General features: G+C 32.2%; 1 pseudogene; it reads right to left on the bottom strand.

Moving 5' to 3' along the window:
- Window positions 1-1,591: 1,591 nt before the first annotated feature.
- On the bottom strand, window positions 1,592-3,301 carry LOC149576755 (putative aldo-keto reductase 2; annotated as a pseudogene).
- Window positions 3,302-14,945: the final 11,644 nt, after the last annotated feature.

Raw genomic sequence — 14,945 nt, 5'->3', positions numbered from 1 at the left:
AAGAGAACCTAGTGGAAAGGTTGAGTTATGTGGAATTATAATGGGCACTTGATTAGTTGGGCCTTGTCAAGACAATGTGTTTTTTCACCATAACATTAAGTGAAGAAGTTAGTTGAGTTAAAGCCTAGAAGAGATGATCAATAAAGAATAAATACTTAGGCCTAATCAAGATTCGAAAAAGAAGATTATTGAACTTATAATTGAAGCTGAACCATGCTAGTATCGATTGAGAAAATAGTAGAAGTTGAGAAAATTTAGTGTCGATCGGACACCAATAAAAGATAGAATAACAGAGAAGTTGGATTGAGTGCTAGTAAAAGGAACGAGTGAAGAAAATGTAAAATGAGCAAGAAAAGATATTGATGAATGAGTTATCTAGTGATGTTTGATGTCAAGGAACACAATGTTGGTCAAGTGGCATCATTTTATAGTTTGTGAAGGAATCTTAATTCCTAGCCAACAAAGTTGAATTCTTGGCATATGGAAAGCATGTTGAAGATAAGAATTGATGAGCTAGAATATTTAATGCAAGGGACACTATGTTTGAACATTTCTATGCATGGATTCAAAGAGAAATTTGTAAAATTTTCTAGAAAAGGAGGGAGGAAACAGAAAAATAAAGAGATTCGATGAATATGATCTAACCTTGAGATCAACAATGGTGTTTAAGAGACAAAAGATCAACCTACTTATTTAAGGAGGCACAAGGGCTAACCTAAGGGGTTGGAGCAATTGTTGATTGGAAAATTTGAGCATAAGGTATAATAGTGAAGAGTTGAGGAGAATAATGCTTTCTGTAAAGGTTTCCAAGAGAATCAGTGATCAAGCTAATAATGAGGGCCAATCAATGAATCATCTATTGGACTGAATTTGTGTATCTATATTTGCAAAGTGAGTTGTATTTATTCAAATCAATCTAGTTTTACTTTCTAACCATTGTATCACTTTGAAATCCTTTAATCAAGGTTGATCTAATAATGATTTATAAACCCTTTAATCAAGGTGACGTTATAATGGAATGTTCTAAAGTCCTATACCAAGACCACTCCTAAAATGGTGATTAAATCCTTTAAAAGGGTCATGCGTAATAGTGTGTATTGTAACCATTAATAGGGTTAACTCCTAATAGAGCCCACTTTAGAAGAGTAAACTATTGCTAATCTATGTTGCTGGTGGTTTTTCTCAAATTGGGTTTCCATGTTAAATCTTAGTGTCTTACTTGTGTTGATGTTGTTTGAGATGCTTTATTGATAAGGTTTTACATTCTACAAGTTTATTATTATTGGGATAGTGGACTACAAGTTTTATGTTACTTATATATTGTGATAGCAACTGAGCTACTTAATGATTAGATCTAATTTGGTTGAAGTGTCTAAAAGTTTAATTGGTACATCTAGAGCAAAGGATAATTGTTTCCTCCCATCTTGACTACATCCGTCTCAATTATTTTAAATAATTATAACAATGGTGACCTATGTGGACTCCTAAACTTAGGGTGCATATATTTCCTTCCTATTAGAGGAAATAAATTATAATACAATTATTTAGCTTGCATATAAGTAGTCATGAAATGATACAATACCAACATCACTCATATTCCTTTTTGTGAAGTGGGAGGCGGTGTTTTTGACATCGTCCATGTAAAATCCATGTCAGGACATTGATCTCCATGGACACCACAAGAGGAGACCATGGGTTCTATTTTTCTCATCTCTTTAGATGAAAGCTTCATAGAAATGGAACCAAAAAATGCATTTATTCTTCATTAATCACCATTAATGCAAAGAAAATTCAATGAATGCAAATACCTTTCTAAAATATTATTTATTAAGCCTTCAATAATCTTTTCTTGGGAAGAGAATAATCCTTGGCCCAAAAGGCTATATGGAAAAATTCCTATACTAAGATCCCTACAAGAAAAAAATGTAAGTTTTAGTCAATTAAAGAAGAAATTTAAAACAAGAATTCTAACGCTATAAACCCACATAGCTACAAGTTGAAATGATTTCTTCCTCTACATCCCTACTTCACCATTATATTTGAATTGTTGTAATTGGATGAACATCATGCACTCCTCAATTTGTCTATGTAGATGCTTCAGAGAGTCCAATGTGTTTTACTTTCCCTTCTTCCACCATTTTCTTCATTTTTCCAATATGTAAGAATTGGATAAGTAATAATAGTATTAATCAATAGTAATGCATATACTAAGATCTATCATCTAGGGTTCATATTTAGATAAGTACCATTACAAGTGATTGTTGTGTAATGAAATTTGGGAAGGCAACAAGAACAAAAATATTATGACAAATGAACCGTTGTATAAACCTAATTTTATTTTGATTTTGAATTTTTATTCTAGATTTAACCTAATTTTATTTTGATTTTGAACTTTTATTCTAGATTTATGAATTGGGACACAAGTTTTGATTTCCCAGCTTTGTGAAAGAGAGAGTGTAAGAGGTAGATGCTCCAATGATAAAATGGATAAATATTCCAAAAGGTGTTTGCTTCCTTTAGTGATAAAGGTTAATAAAAAACCTATTGTAAAACAAGTTTGAGAAAGTAATAACTAGTTTGTATACATCTATGCATCTAAGTAATAACCATACACCCCTAAACTCTATATGCATCTAAGAAGGAGAGTACTCAACAAGGAGATTTGAAAAATTATGCGAATGAGAAAATATAGATTAAGTTATTACAAGACATAAAATCCCATAAGAACAAACATTTAGTAATCAAATTCACATTACTTATATCTATAGAGAAGAGTAAAATGCATACAATAATTTCAATTGGTACCTTGATATCAACATGATGTTGGTAATAAATATCAATTTAATCCACATCAACTCTCTTTAAACTCTCTTGAAAAAAAGCACAAAGATAATTAGGATATCCATGAATATCTCTTGCCCCAGCTAAATAGCTTATTCCAAATTGAGTAGCTACCTAAACTTTGCCTCTTAATCCTTTGAGGTCCTGCAAACCAACTCAAAAAGTTCCAAATTAGAATCTGTCCATAGAAAAATCCTTTTAAAACTTTTCAAAATAAAATTAATGTACATATAATTTGAAGTAGCCTACTTTTCCCAATAGAATTTGGTTACTATGAGGGCCATAAAAATCAAGGTTTCAAGGAAAGTGACAACCTTTTTTAAATAGCATGGTGAATAAGAGATATCATTTCATCTTGATATTTAGGAGGGCTATAGAAAGAAGACATACTCATACAACCCAACCCTTATGCATATACTTAAAAACCCTTAATACCCAACTTGATTCTTTGCACTAACATTATTGTTGCTCTTGTTTCTTCTACTTCTACTTTTGCTGAGAATGAGAAGTAGAGAATGGGTTTATTTTTGATGTATAGTACAAGCCATGGGAGAGTTTAGTTATGTCATTGATGATATCATTTGTGAGTGTCACTAGTGAGGTTAGTTGTGATTTATATTTGACCAATCTACTAATCTACTAAAAGCTACCAATTCTATATTAATATTTTCTTTTCATAGACAATAATATTTTGTAAATAACCAAAAATTTACTTCATGTATTGCAGAAATATATACAAGACAAATTTAAAAAAAAATTCAATTGACTTTTCCCACCTTCTTTACCTATCCAATCCACATTGGTGTGATTGGGGACCCTTCATATTTTTTTCGAAACTACATATAAATTGTTACAATTGAGATTGTTGGATAGGCACTACCATGTGGTTGCAAACACAATTTTATTTTTAAAAAAGGGTTATGCCACCTTTCCTTGATTAAAAAATAAATTATGATAAGGTTTCATGGTAGAAGAATCATTCAAGGATTTAAAAACTTGGGCTATAAAAAGTAAAGTATGATTCTCCACACTGAGAGAATTTCATGACTAAGAGTTGACACAAAAAAATTATGTAGTTGTGGAGAACCATTTATCTTTAATTGAATAAAGTAAAGAAGACACAATCAAATTATTGTAGGTGATCAATGGGACAAAATAGTTCACATCATTTAAAATTTTTAAAATTCTATGAGGATCTCTTGACATCATTCATTATGAGGGTCACTAATACTTTTTACGTTAAACTAAACAAGAATTTCCAACTTAAAAATTAGTTGACACAAAAAAATTACCTAGTTGTGAAGAACCATTTATCTTTAGTTGAATAAAGTAAAGAATACACAATCAAATTATTGTAGGTGATCAATGGGACAAAATAGTTCACATCATTTAAAATTTTTAAAATTCTATGAGGATCTCTTGATGTCATCCATTATGAGGGTCACTGATACTTTTTACTTTAACTTAAACAACAATTTCCAACTTAAACAACAAGCTAAAACATATTCTTAACAAAGAGAATATTAAGTGTATGTTTTTTCTAGTTACTATTTAACTCACTATGTATGGATTTTCAAGTTACTATTTAACTAGCTATTTAGTTGACTTCTAAATGTCACACATTAAGGTTTAACTCTACATATCAAAATTGACTTATTTTATTTTTTCTATAGTTGGTGATGTTTATGGAAAACTATTTAACCATTACCATATTATCTATGTTTTCAAAACAAACAAAAGGAATAGAAGAGAAACATAGTTACACATTGAGGGACTAGCGGAAATAGTTAACATTAGGATTCCCTCCCATCCTTAGTGGAGGTGTTGTAATTAGGTTGTACCATCAAGGATGGGGAACAAAGTGCCCATGTCTTCAGTGTGTCTAAGTCTCCTAGATGTGGGGCTGAAAGGGAGAGGAAAAATCCCATGTTACTATGAAGAGAGATAAGACATTTGAGGTTGGGTAGTTAGGGTTTTAAAGTTTCAGCATAGGGGTTGGGGTGTATAGTCTATGGCCCTCTAAAGTCTAAAGATGGAATAGTTTCACTCATTCATGATACTATTTCCAAGGGCATTACTTTTCTTGATACTTCAGATGTTTCTAGCTCTCACACTAAATGAAATACTCCTTGGAAAAGTAGGTTACTTTCAACTTTCAACTCTTTTCTTCAAATCCCTCATTGTGTTCTTATAGTTTATAAGGTTTATTTGTAGGCACTGAAAGGAATATGAGAGAAATTTAAATTGGTTACCAAGTTTGGCATCATTTTAGAAGGGGAGAATTTTTTAAGAACCGAGTCCTACTAAAATATTTCTACATCACACAAATGTGAAAATGATAGAAAATGAGCAATAATGTCTAAGAGAAAAAGTCACAAGACATTCATCTATTAATAATAAAGATTAAGGAAGTTATATATAACTAATTTTCCACATCATACATAATCAAAAAAATATAGAAAAAATCCAATATGCACAAGTTGGAAAATTCCACTGAGACATGTGTTATTCATAATTTAAATTTAATAATTCAGCTAGTTGGTAATAATTTGATTGTTATCAAGTCAAAATACAACATAATATTTATGGTGCTGATCCATTTCACATATCCATGTCATGGAAAACTTATACATGAACAATAATACTAAATGATCACTAAAAATACATTCCTTTCAATTACATCGATACTTCACAAGTTTATGTCAAATATGAATGAAATTCTAACCACAACATAAATTTAAGATGTTGATCTATACATCCATTAGTTGATGTATAAAATAAAAGAATGATCACTTATGAATCAATTGTTATAATACATTAAACATTTACAAAGTTACATCAATGGTTCATCTTAGATGAAAATACAAGCAAATCTAAGTTCCTTAGTTCTTGTCATGTAACCTTCAATGTACTTTAGCTCCAAATCCATCAAATATCATCATCCATCTACTATCTGAGACAAGATTGTGGTCCAGGCACTTTTACCCTACCAACCATAGAGTGTTTACTCCTCTGGGGTTCTTCATGAAACAAAGAACACCCCAACCTTGGTAGAAGAAGCCTATATTCTCATAACAAGATGGATCAGATGGATTCAATGTGGCCGAGAAACATACTACATACAACCATGTGCCTAGTAGCCTAATCCTAAAATGTAATAGGGAAAAGAAAAATAACACTACACATCTACACATATGTAGTAAACCAAATAAGAATAGTCATACACATATGTTTTACCTAGACAACATAATTAAATGCAATAAATAAGTGGCTTAGAGAAGTACTTATAGAGAAAGATTTATTAGCAGAAGAAACAAAAACAACATGTATCTATTCTACAACACTGACAAATAGAAGAAACTATGCATATATTATCCATTCCATCCTTCCCATATTTCTACATTATACCCATCCAAGAGAAAAAGAAACATTACATCATGATTTACAACAAGAAAATAAAATTAATTTTGATTTAATTGATTGTTATAAGCAACATTATTCTAGTAACTCATCCTTCATCCTAGAAATTATATTGAGTTTCTCTTTCAACCATTAACTTCAGTAATCTATGTTCAGTTAAGTATTCATAATTAATGTTTAGTACATCCTAAGACATTTAGGTTCAACATTCTGACTTAATATTCAATACATCATAAGAAATTTAGGTTCAACACTCAAGAAAGAAAATTTGTTAGAATTAAGGAATGTACAACTTATGAGAGATGAAATGTAGCTATTTTGGATCAAATACACATATGTATCAAACAAAAACTGAAGAGGCACGATGATCTAAATTAGGAATTCAAATTATAAAACCTAGTGTAGAACCTACGATATTGTGACTAACTTTCAAAAGTAATTAAAAAATAATAGTAGATATTTCTGTAAGCCAAAAAGTGATCCAATCATTTCAAAAAAATAGAGTTTATATAAGTTTGATGGATCCCAAGGGTCACCATTATCCCTTGAAAATAAAAATGAAAGGTCCAAAAGATAACTAATTACAAAATAAACCCTAAAAAATATGAAAACTACAAAAATCTATATTAAAATTTACATCTACTTGTAGAAGTCATAACTTTCTACTCGTAGCTCAAAATCATGAACCGTCAGAATTTTTGCAAAGATCTTCTAGAGTTATACATTAATTTTCCAAAGTCTTAAGTGGAGATATCACATCTTGGTCCTTAAAAAGCCTAGAAATTCCCCAGAGGCCTCCGAGAAAGAAAAATATTAGAACATAGAAAATCCCAAAAAAACTTATAATTTAGATTTTCCCATTTTTACTTATGAAAACATCATCAACATCTTCCTAGACTATGTTTTGATCATTCCTCCCTCCTTTAGGGTAAATGGGCCTTATTTCATCTAGACTTTGCATCATATGTAGAAAATTAAGCTAGATTTGTTCATGTGTAAGCCATTTTCCATGTTGAAAAAATTGTCTCACTTTTACCACATGGTACAAATAGATTTTATGGTTCCTCAAATTCTTCATGACAACCTCCACAATTTGATCACTTTGAAGTGGATTGAAAACTTCTGGATTCAACTTTGTATGACTTATTTCTTTAGCAACATCTAAAATATCTAGTAAAGGAGGGAAATATGGGTTCAATAGTTCTACATTGAAGACTAGGTGAACACCCAAAAATGAAGGTAAGTCGAGTTCAAATGAATTTTTACCAACTTTCTTTATAATCATATAGGGACCATAGTGAAGAGAAAAAAGCTTCCTATGAGGTCCTTGTAAGTGTTCCTTTTGAAAATGTAGCCATACCTTATCCTCAACCTAAAAATTATGAGGAGCTTGATGCTCATCATGCCTCTTTTTATGTTTCCTAATGGTCTGACCCAAAATTTCATGAACTTTCTATTGCAAATGATGAATTCTATCAATGAACTTCATTTTTTTGTCCTTCTCCTTATCCAAGCATGGTACCAAGTTAGGTTGCATAGTAGGAATACAAACATTTATTTGTACTAAGGGATAATATCCAAGACAAACTTCAAATGGGCTATGGCTAGTTGAACTATGAATTGCCCTATTGTAGCTATGTTGTACATATGGAAGGCTCTCATCCCATGTACAAGGATTTTTGGAGTGATACTTTTTCAAGATTTAAATAATCATTCAATTAACAACCTTTGTTTGACCATTTATTTGAGGGTGGAAAGTAGTAGACTTTGTTAGTTTTGTGTCCATCTTTACCCATAATGAAGACCAAATTTTACTAAGAAACTGACTATCCCTATCTGAAATAATGCTTTTTGGTAGCAAAAAATGAATCCAAACATGTGCAAAAAGGAGTTTTGTAGTTTCTTCCACAAAGACTACCTTTCTACAAGCCACCATGATTGCCATTTTTGAAAATCTATCGACTACAACATATACACAATCATGCCCATGTTTAGTGGTAGGAAAACCAAAGATAAAATCCACTTAAATTGAATACCAAGGTCTATCTCAGATAGGAAGTGGAAAATATAAACCCAGCTGAAGATTTATAGGATTTGCAATGGCACATGTTGTACATGCTTGAATATATTTTATCGCATCATTTTTCATTTTTGGCTAGTAAAATATATTTTAAGTATAGAAGTAGTCTTATCTATTCCAAAATAACCAACACCCTTACTGCAGTGAGCTTCCCATATTAACTTCTTAAGATCTTCCTTAGGAATACATATTTTTTCAAAGTGGAAAAGCATTTCATCTTGCAAGTAAAAATAACTCACATGTTTACCTTCTACAAGCTGAGTATAAACATCACAAAATTCATTATCATGTCCATGCAAGTGGGCCCAATTTTTTTTTTTGGTAACCACATGATTCTAATACCATACTTATTCCTACAAGTGGAGGCCTACTGAGAGAATCTACTACCTTATTGGTGCTTCCTTTCTTATGAAAAATTTTGAGATGAAATTTTTGAAGTAAGCTGACCATCTTTGATGCCTATCATTCTATAATTTGGGGTTTGTGATCTGTGTGGATGATAGTCTCCTTTCCCAATATTAAATGTTTCCATTGCTTGTGAGCTTGAACAATAAAATGTAATTATTTTTTATAGGTGAGATATCTACACACTATATCAGAAAATGTCTCACTATGGTAGGCAACTAGATGTCCATGTTGTACAAGGACTACTCCCAAGGCATATTCTAATGCATCAGTTTATATTTCAAAAGACAATTGTAAATTAGGAAGAGATAAAACTAGTACATAACATAACCTTTGTTTTAACTCCTCAAATTCTTGTTGTTGAGTTTCATACCTCCTTATAATGGTTGATTCAAAGGACAAGACAAATGTGAAAACCCAAACTCAAATTTGCGATAAAAGTTAGCTAACCCAAAGAAACCATGCAACTCTATGAGATTCCTTGGAGGAGGCCAATCTTTAATCACCTAGATCTTTTTAGGATAAACATGAACACCCTCAATATCAATACCATATCCAAAGTAATTAATACTTTGGATACCAAAATAATATTTTTCTTTATTTGCAAAGTCCATGATCTTGTTGTTGATCTCAGATTGGTTTTGACAAGTGAGTGTCAATAGACTTAAGACATTTACTTAGTTCATGCCGAACTAGTAATACATGCCAAGCACAACATGTAAATATTAGACCATGCTGAGTTGCAATGAGTTTCAAGTCACTCAAGTTTCAAGTAGATAGAACATGTCGAGTGATTCAAATGTTGAGTAAATAGTGGATGCCAAGTAATGCAAGTCTCAAGTCAAAAGTAGAATAATAGTGCCTGCCAAGCATCAATGACTTCATATTCTGAGTGACATAGTTTTGACATTTTTGTTTGAAATGACACAAACAACTATGAAAACCATTTTTGTGCTGACTTAAGGTTAGATTACAATCTTTTTGAGATAAAGATGGATCAATATTTGGATTCCCTATGTAATTACATGCAGCCAATTAGAAAAATGGGGGGGTTTAAGCAGAAAAATGGATGAATCTCAAATGTAGATTCATACCTAACCCTAACCCACCAAAGTATTCTTAAGGAGGATGAAGCCCTAAACTCTTTAATAGTGTATAAGGAGTGAAAGGAGTGAATGATCAAATTGGAAGAGTGAACAAGACAATTTGTAGAGCATTCAAGGTGACTTAGAAGTAAGAGTGAACTATAGAATTAGTTAGAGAAGAATAGAGGATAGAGAAGGAAACAACATTCAGACATCTAATCATGAAGGATCAAAAAGGAAATTATGTATAGGTGATTTTTTATCAGGCAAGCAAGTGCCAATTATAGGATCTATGCTAAGACATTTGAACAGGTGATTTTAGTTAAATCTCTTAATAGAGTAGTCCTAATAGGCTATATGAAATTCTTTAATAGGGTTCTTACTTAATTATAAGTTGAAGTCCTATAACTAGGCACACTTCTAATAGGGTGTTGAAATCCTCTAACAAGGTAAGAACTAATAGTCTTTGTAAGCCTTTAATAGGGTAGGCCTTTCACAGGGCACATCATGATTCATGGTTAAACCATTGTAACCTTCATTCAATACACTTTATTACTACAATAGTGAAGATTTTTGGGTGTCATCCCCACCCTAGTTTTACCTTCTCACTTGGAGTATTTTTGGGTGATCATATATGGTGTTATGTGTATGATTGATCACATGCTCACATGATTTAGGTGCATATGCTTTACATGTTATTTTCCCATATTTGTTAATGCATGTGGTGAATGAATGGTGAAATTTTTTTTGCGTCCAAATTTAAACTCCTGATTCACCCCCCCAAAAGTTTACTCTCTTCCCACTTGTAATTCCAACAATTGGTATCAAAGCCAAGTTCTCTAAAAGAGAAGCTTTGCAACTTTGAGGAAAGATCTTGAAATGGAAGTCTACAAGCTAGGAAAGACTATTTAAAATTAGGAGATTGAAATACATCTCATACTACATCAACTAAATGAGGCAAGAGAAGAACTAAAGAAATCCTTGAAGAGAAGCAAAGAGATTTCTATTGCTGAAAATGAAACAGAATACAAAGAGATAGACAATACCGAGCTATTTGCAGATGATGACTCCAATGAATTTGATGCAATAGTTTCATATCTAATGGAAAAGAATAGAATCCAAGCTAAGAAAATAAAAAATCTCAAGCTAGAGCAAGAATCACAGGCTATATTACTATGTGAGGTGACTGAATAGAAGAAGAAAGCAATGGAAGACAAAGCCATGATTGAAGAAGACAAAATAATTCAGGCAAATAGATTGGAAGAGAAGTCAATAGACCTAACCAAGATCTCCAACATGCAATTGGATACTCCAAGTAAAATGATGAATGCCAACTATGAACTAAATGTTAAAGACATTGAAATAACTACATTGAAGTTACATAATGAACAATTGTAGAGTAACCTAAAAAGGGAAAATGAATTTGTTGAAAGTCTCAACAAGCCAAATAAAGCCATCAAATACTTTGTGCAATTACTGAGATCCCTTAGATCCAACAAAGATACATCAAGACTAGGCTACATAAGCATTGAAGAAGGAGAACCGTCCAAATTTGCTAAATAAATGAATTTCAAAGGTAAAAACTTGAAACCTACTTGTCATAATTGTGGTAAGAAAGGACATACTACTAATGTGTGTAGGAGCAAGAATACAAATTAGAATGTCAAGCCTAAGAACATGACTCATTGTCATAAGTGCAACAAATAAGGTCATCAGACACATGAATGTAGAACTAGGACCATGCATAAACAAATATTTGAAGGATATTGCTACAACTATTAGAAGTATGGACATAGAGCCTTTAAATGAATATCCAAATCCGTGTGGTCATCAAACAAGCCAACAAAGGTAATAAACAATGGAAACTTTTATAATTAGGATTATAAAATAAGATATAGTTGCCACTATTGTCAAGAATATGGGCATATTCCTAAGAATTGTATTAGGACACACTTTAGTGGTAACTAAAAAAGGTGGTTGAGTCAAACTACATATTTTAGCTATTTGAAGACTAGTCATATCAGTAAACATTGTCCAATGAGGTCATAGGCACCAAGTTGTGAATTTGATAAAGGTAAAGGCAAGATAGATGTTGAACACATTAGAGATGAGATGAACAAGACATGGAAAAATAAGGACGCTTGTAGCACATCAAATGGAGAAGGGATCACTTCATCCAATGAGTCAAGTGATCACACCTCATCAAACTAGACAATCAAGATGTATGTGGGACTAATATTCAAGTGTTATATCATACATTAGTTCCAAAGAAGATAGTATTGAATATACTACATTAGCATGAATAAAGATGCAAGATGTTGTTGAAAATTTCAAGTTAAATCTTCATATGTAAGCCAAGTGAAATGTTAGTTGATGCCAAGCTTCCAAACTATCTAGTTGATGCTGAACTCATAGTAGCTCTCAAGTGATGGAATTATCCAATAGATGTCGAGTGAACCCAAAAATGGTTAATTCCAAGCTTACAGTTGTATAAGTACTAAGCATTAAATTCAAGGTTTTCAAAGGGTATATGATCAATTTCTACTCATTACTCATCATTTCAAATTCAAGCAAGAGCAAGTAGAGTAGAAGGTGATTCAGAAACTTGTTCAAGGCATTTTCAAAGATTTTAGCAATGATCTCACACCAGCATACATATTTCAAAAGGTATTTATCATAAGCTGAGCTATGCAATTTACTTTTGCATAAACCCTAGTTTGATAGAATGATGTCTAGTTCAAAAAATGTTGAAGGGAAGGAAGTTTTGAATGCTCAACTTGTCAGTAATGAAGTTAAACAATCCATATTTAAAGCCATTCCTAACATTTCCTATAAACAAGATCCTTCTAGCACTTTGTCAATGATCTCGCTAAACATTATTATGGTGCAAGATGTAAGGAAGTGTTATAATTGTAAACTAGGAGGTATAGGAGATATGGAAATTAGAGATGCATATGAAAGATTGTGTGAGAATGGTGTTTTAAAGGAGGAATACAAAATCATGGAGAAAAAGGGTTTGACACGAGCCCTAGAATTTCTAAATGTGTTTAAAACTGAATGGATACGAATTGTTCTAAGAAAAATTCATGATGGTTCCTTATGGATAGAAGGAGGGCTAGTTAAGATCACCAAAAGAATAATTCATAGGGTAACTAGCTAGCCAACCCTAGATTGACCAAAGACACTCAGAAGTGACTCCAAGGAAGTAATTGAGAAGAACACTAGAGGATTTTGGAATAAAAGAGGTATGACTATAGATACCATCACTAATCCACTACTAAAATTTTCTGCAAGGGTAATCTCTCATAAATTCTATCAATCTAGTAGATTTAATAGTGTACCCTACATAGCTATGGATGTTAGCTACAAGATTGTAAAGAAAGATCATACATATGATCTAGAAAAGCTACAACTACACCAACTAATGAAAAATCTTGGAGCTATTAGGAAAAAAAAAGAGTGCACAATGTAAATTTGGTTCAATTCTAGTTTGCATATTCTTCTATGTGTAGAATACATTTCCCTCTTTTGGCACTATAGCATGGAAAACAAATAGGTCAATTGCAGTGTAGATCAATGAGTACATTGAGCAGATGGGAGAAAATTTTGAAACATTGATGACAAGTTACTTTGAATATTCTAAGAAATCAATGAAGGAAAGAATGAGGATACCAGTTTCTTTGGTTGAGCAACATTATAATGATAGATGTTTTCTTGTTGATGCTGATTACACTTTTGTGCAAGCTGCCACACCAAGGGTTAGATGGTTAAGAAAACTTAGGTATGAAATTAAGGTTGATCAAGCTTCAAAACCATCACAACAATCCTAGTAGAGGAAATTGATAAAAGTACAAAGATATTTGGAAATTATGAAATGGTAAAATCAAAGATCACTATGGAGTTGAAAACTGCCTCCATAGTCAAGAAGAAAGATAAGTTGGTTAAGAAACTAAAAGCTAAATTTAGAGGAGTAAAGGAAGAGGAAGAAGAAGAAGAGGATGAAGAGGAAGAACACGCACAAGCACAAGAAACTCTTGTATTGACTCAAGGCATGGGAGAAGATAAGGAAGAGAAGGAAACTAAAGGTGTCGAGAGAGAAGAAGTTAAGGAAGTACCTACTCCTACTGAGCCAAAGAAGAGGAAGGCTAAGGCACAACTACTGGAAAATGCAAAGAAAATTGTGAAACCAAGCCTAGCCAAGCCCACAACACCTACCACAAGAGCCAACACAAAGCAACAAATTAGAAGGCCAAGGAAAATACCAATAAAATAGAGCAAGGTGGCCAAGTGCAAATGAAACAAGGAAGAAAATATGTTGCACAACCAGATTTAGATGAAGAAAGGACAGAATCAGGTGAAAATAACCAATTTAAAGTGGTAAGTCATAATCCCCTATCTAATCTTGAAAATTTATGTGAAAATATCAAAATAAATGCATATTTATCTTGTTTGAAACACATTGATTTTGACAAACTTGGAAAAGAAGAGAAAAATCAAGTGGAAGAGGCATTATATGCTATGATGTCTAAGTTTAAGAACACTCCACTAGAGTTTGCCAACACAATACCAAAAGGTTTATATGATATTGTTGAGCAAAAGTGGCTTTACTATTTGAATTTGGAAAAGTAGATTAGAGAAACCACATTAGCTCGAGTGATGCTAGAGCTAAAAAAGGGATAGATTGCTAAGGCTATCAAATGATATGTTGTTAGGTTTACACCTAAATATAGAGCCTTCAACATTCTTCAAAATAATATTGAAGATGTGGTCAAGAAATCAATCCAAATATGGAAACTTATCTATGAGTTCACCATTGTGAAACAAGGAGAAGCTGACCCTTCAAAGAGTAAACTTGATGATAAAGATGATGACAATGATGATGCTAAAGAAAAAGATGATAAGAAAGATGATACAATTGGGGAGGAAACTAAAAATCAAACTGATGACAAGGCAATGACTGAACAATAGAAAAATGAATAGAGTGTGCAAGACACACAAGTGCCAAGTCTCATTCCCCCTCATGACACAAGTGAAACTATTGAAATTGTAACTATTGAAATTGTAACTAAGGTTGATACACATGTTAAAATTGATACTATTGAGAAGAAGCAGGA

Source organism: Cupressus sempervirens, chromosome 1 (assembly GCF_028749045.1).
Source record: "Cupressus sempervirens isolate cs-2001-9-10 chromosome 1, ASM2874904v1, whole genome shotgun sequence".
NCBI classification, from domain to species: domain Eukaryota; kingdom Viridiplantae; phylum Streptophyta; class Pinopsida; order Cupressales; family Cupressaceae; genus Cupressus; species Cupressus sempervirens.
Note: the sequence above shows the minus strand (reverse complement) of the source record. Positions and strands in the feature narration are given on the sequence as shown.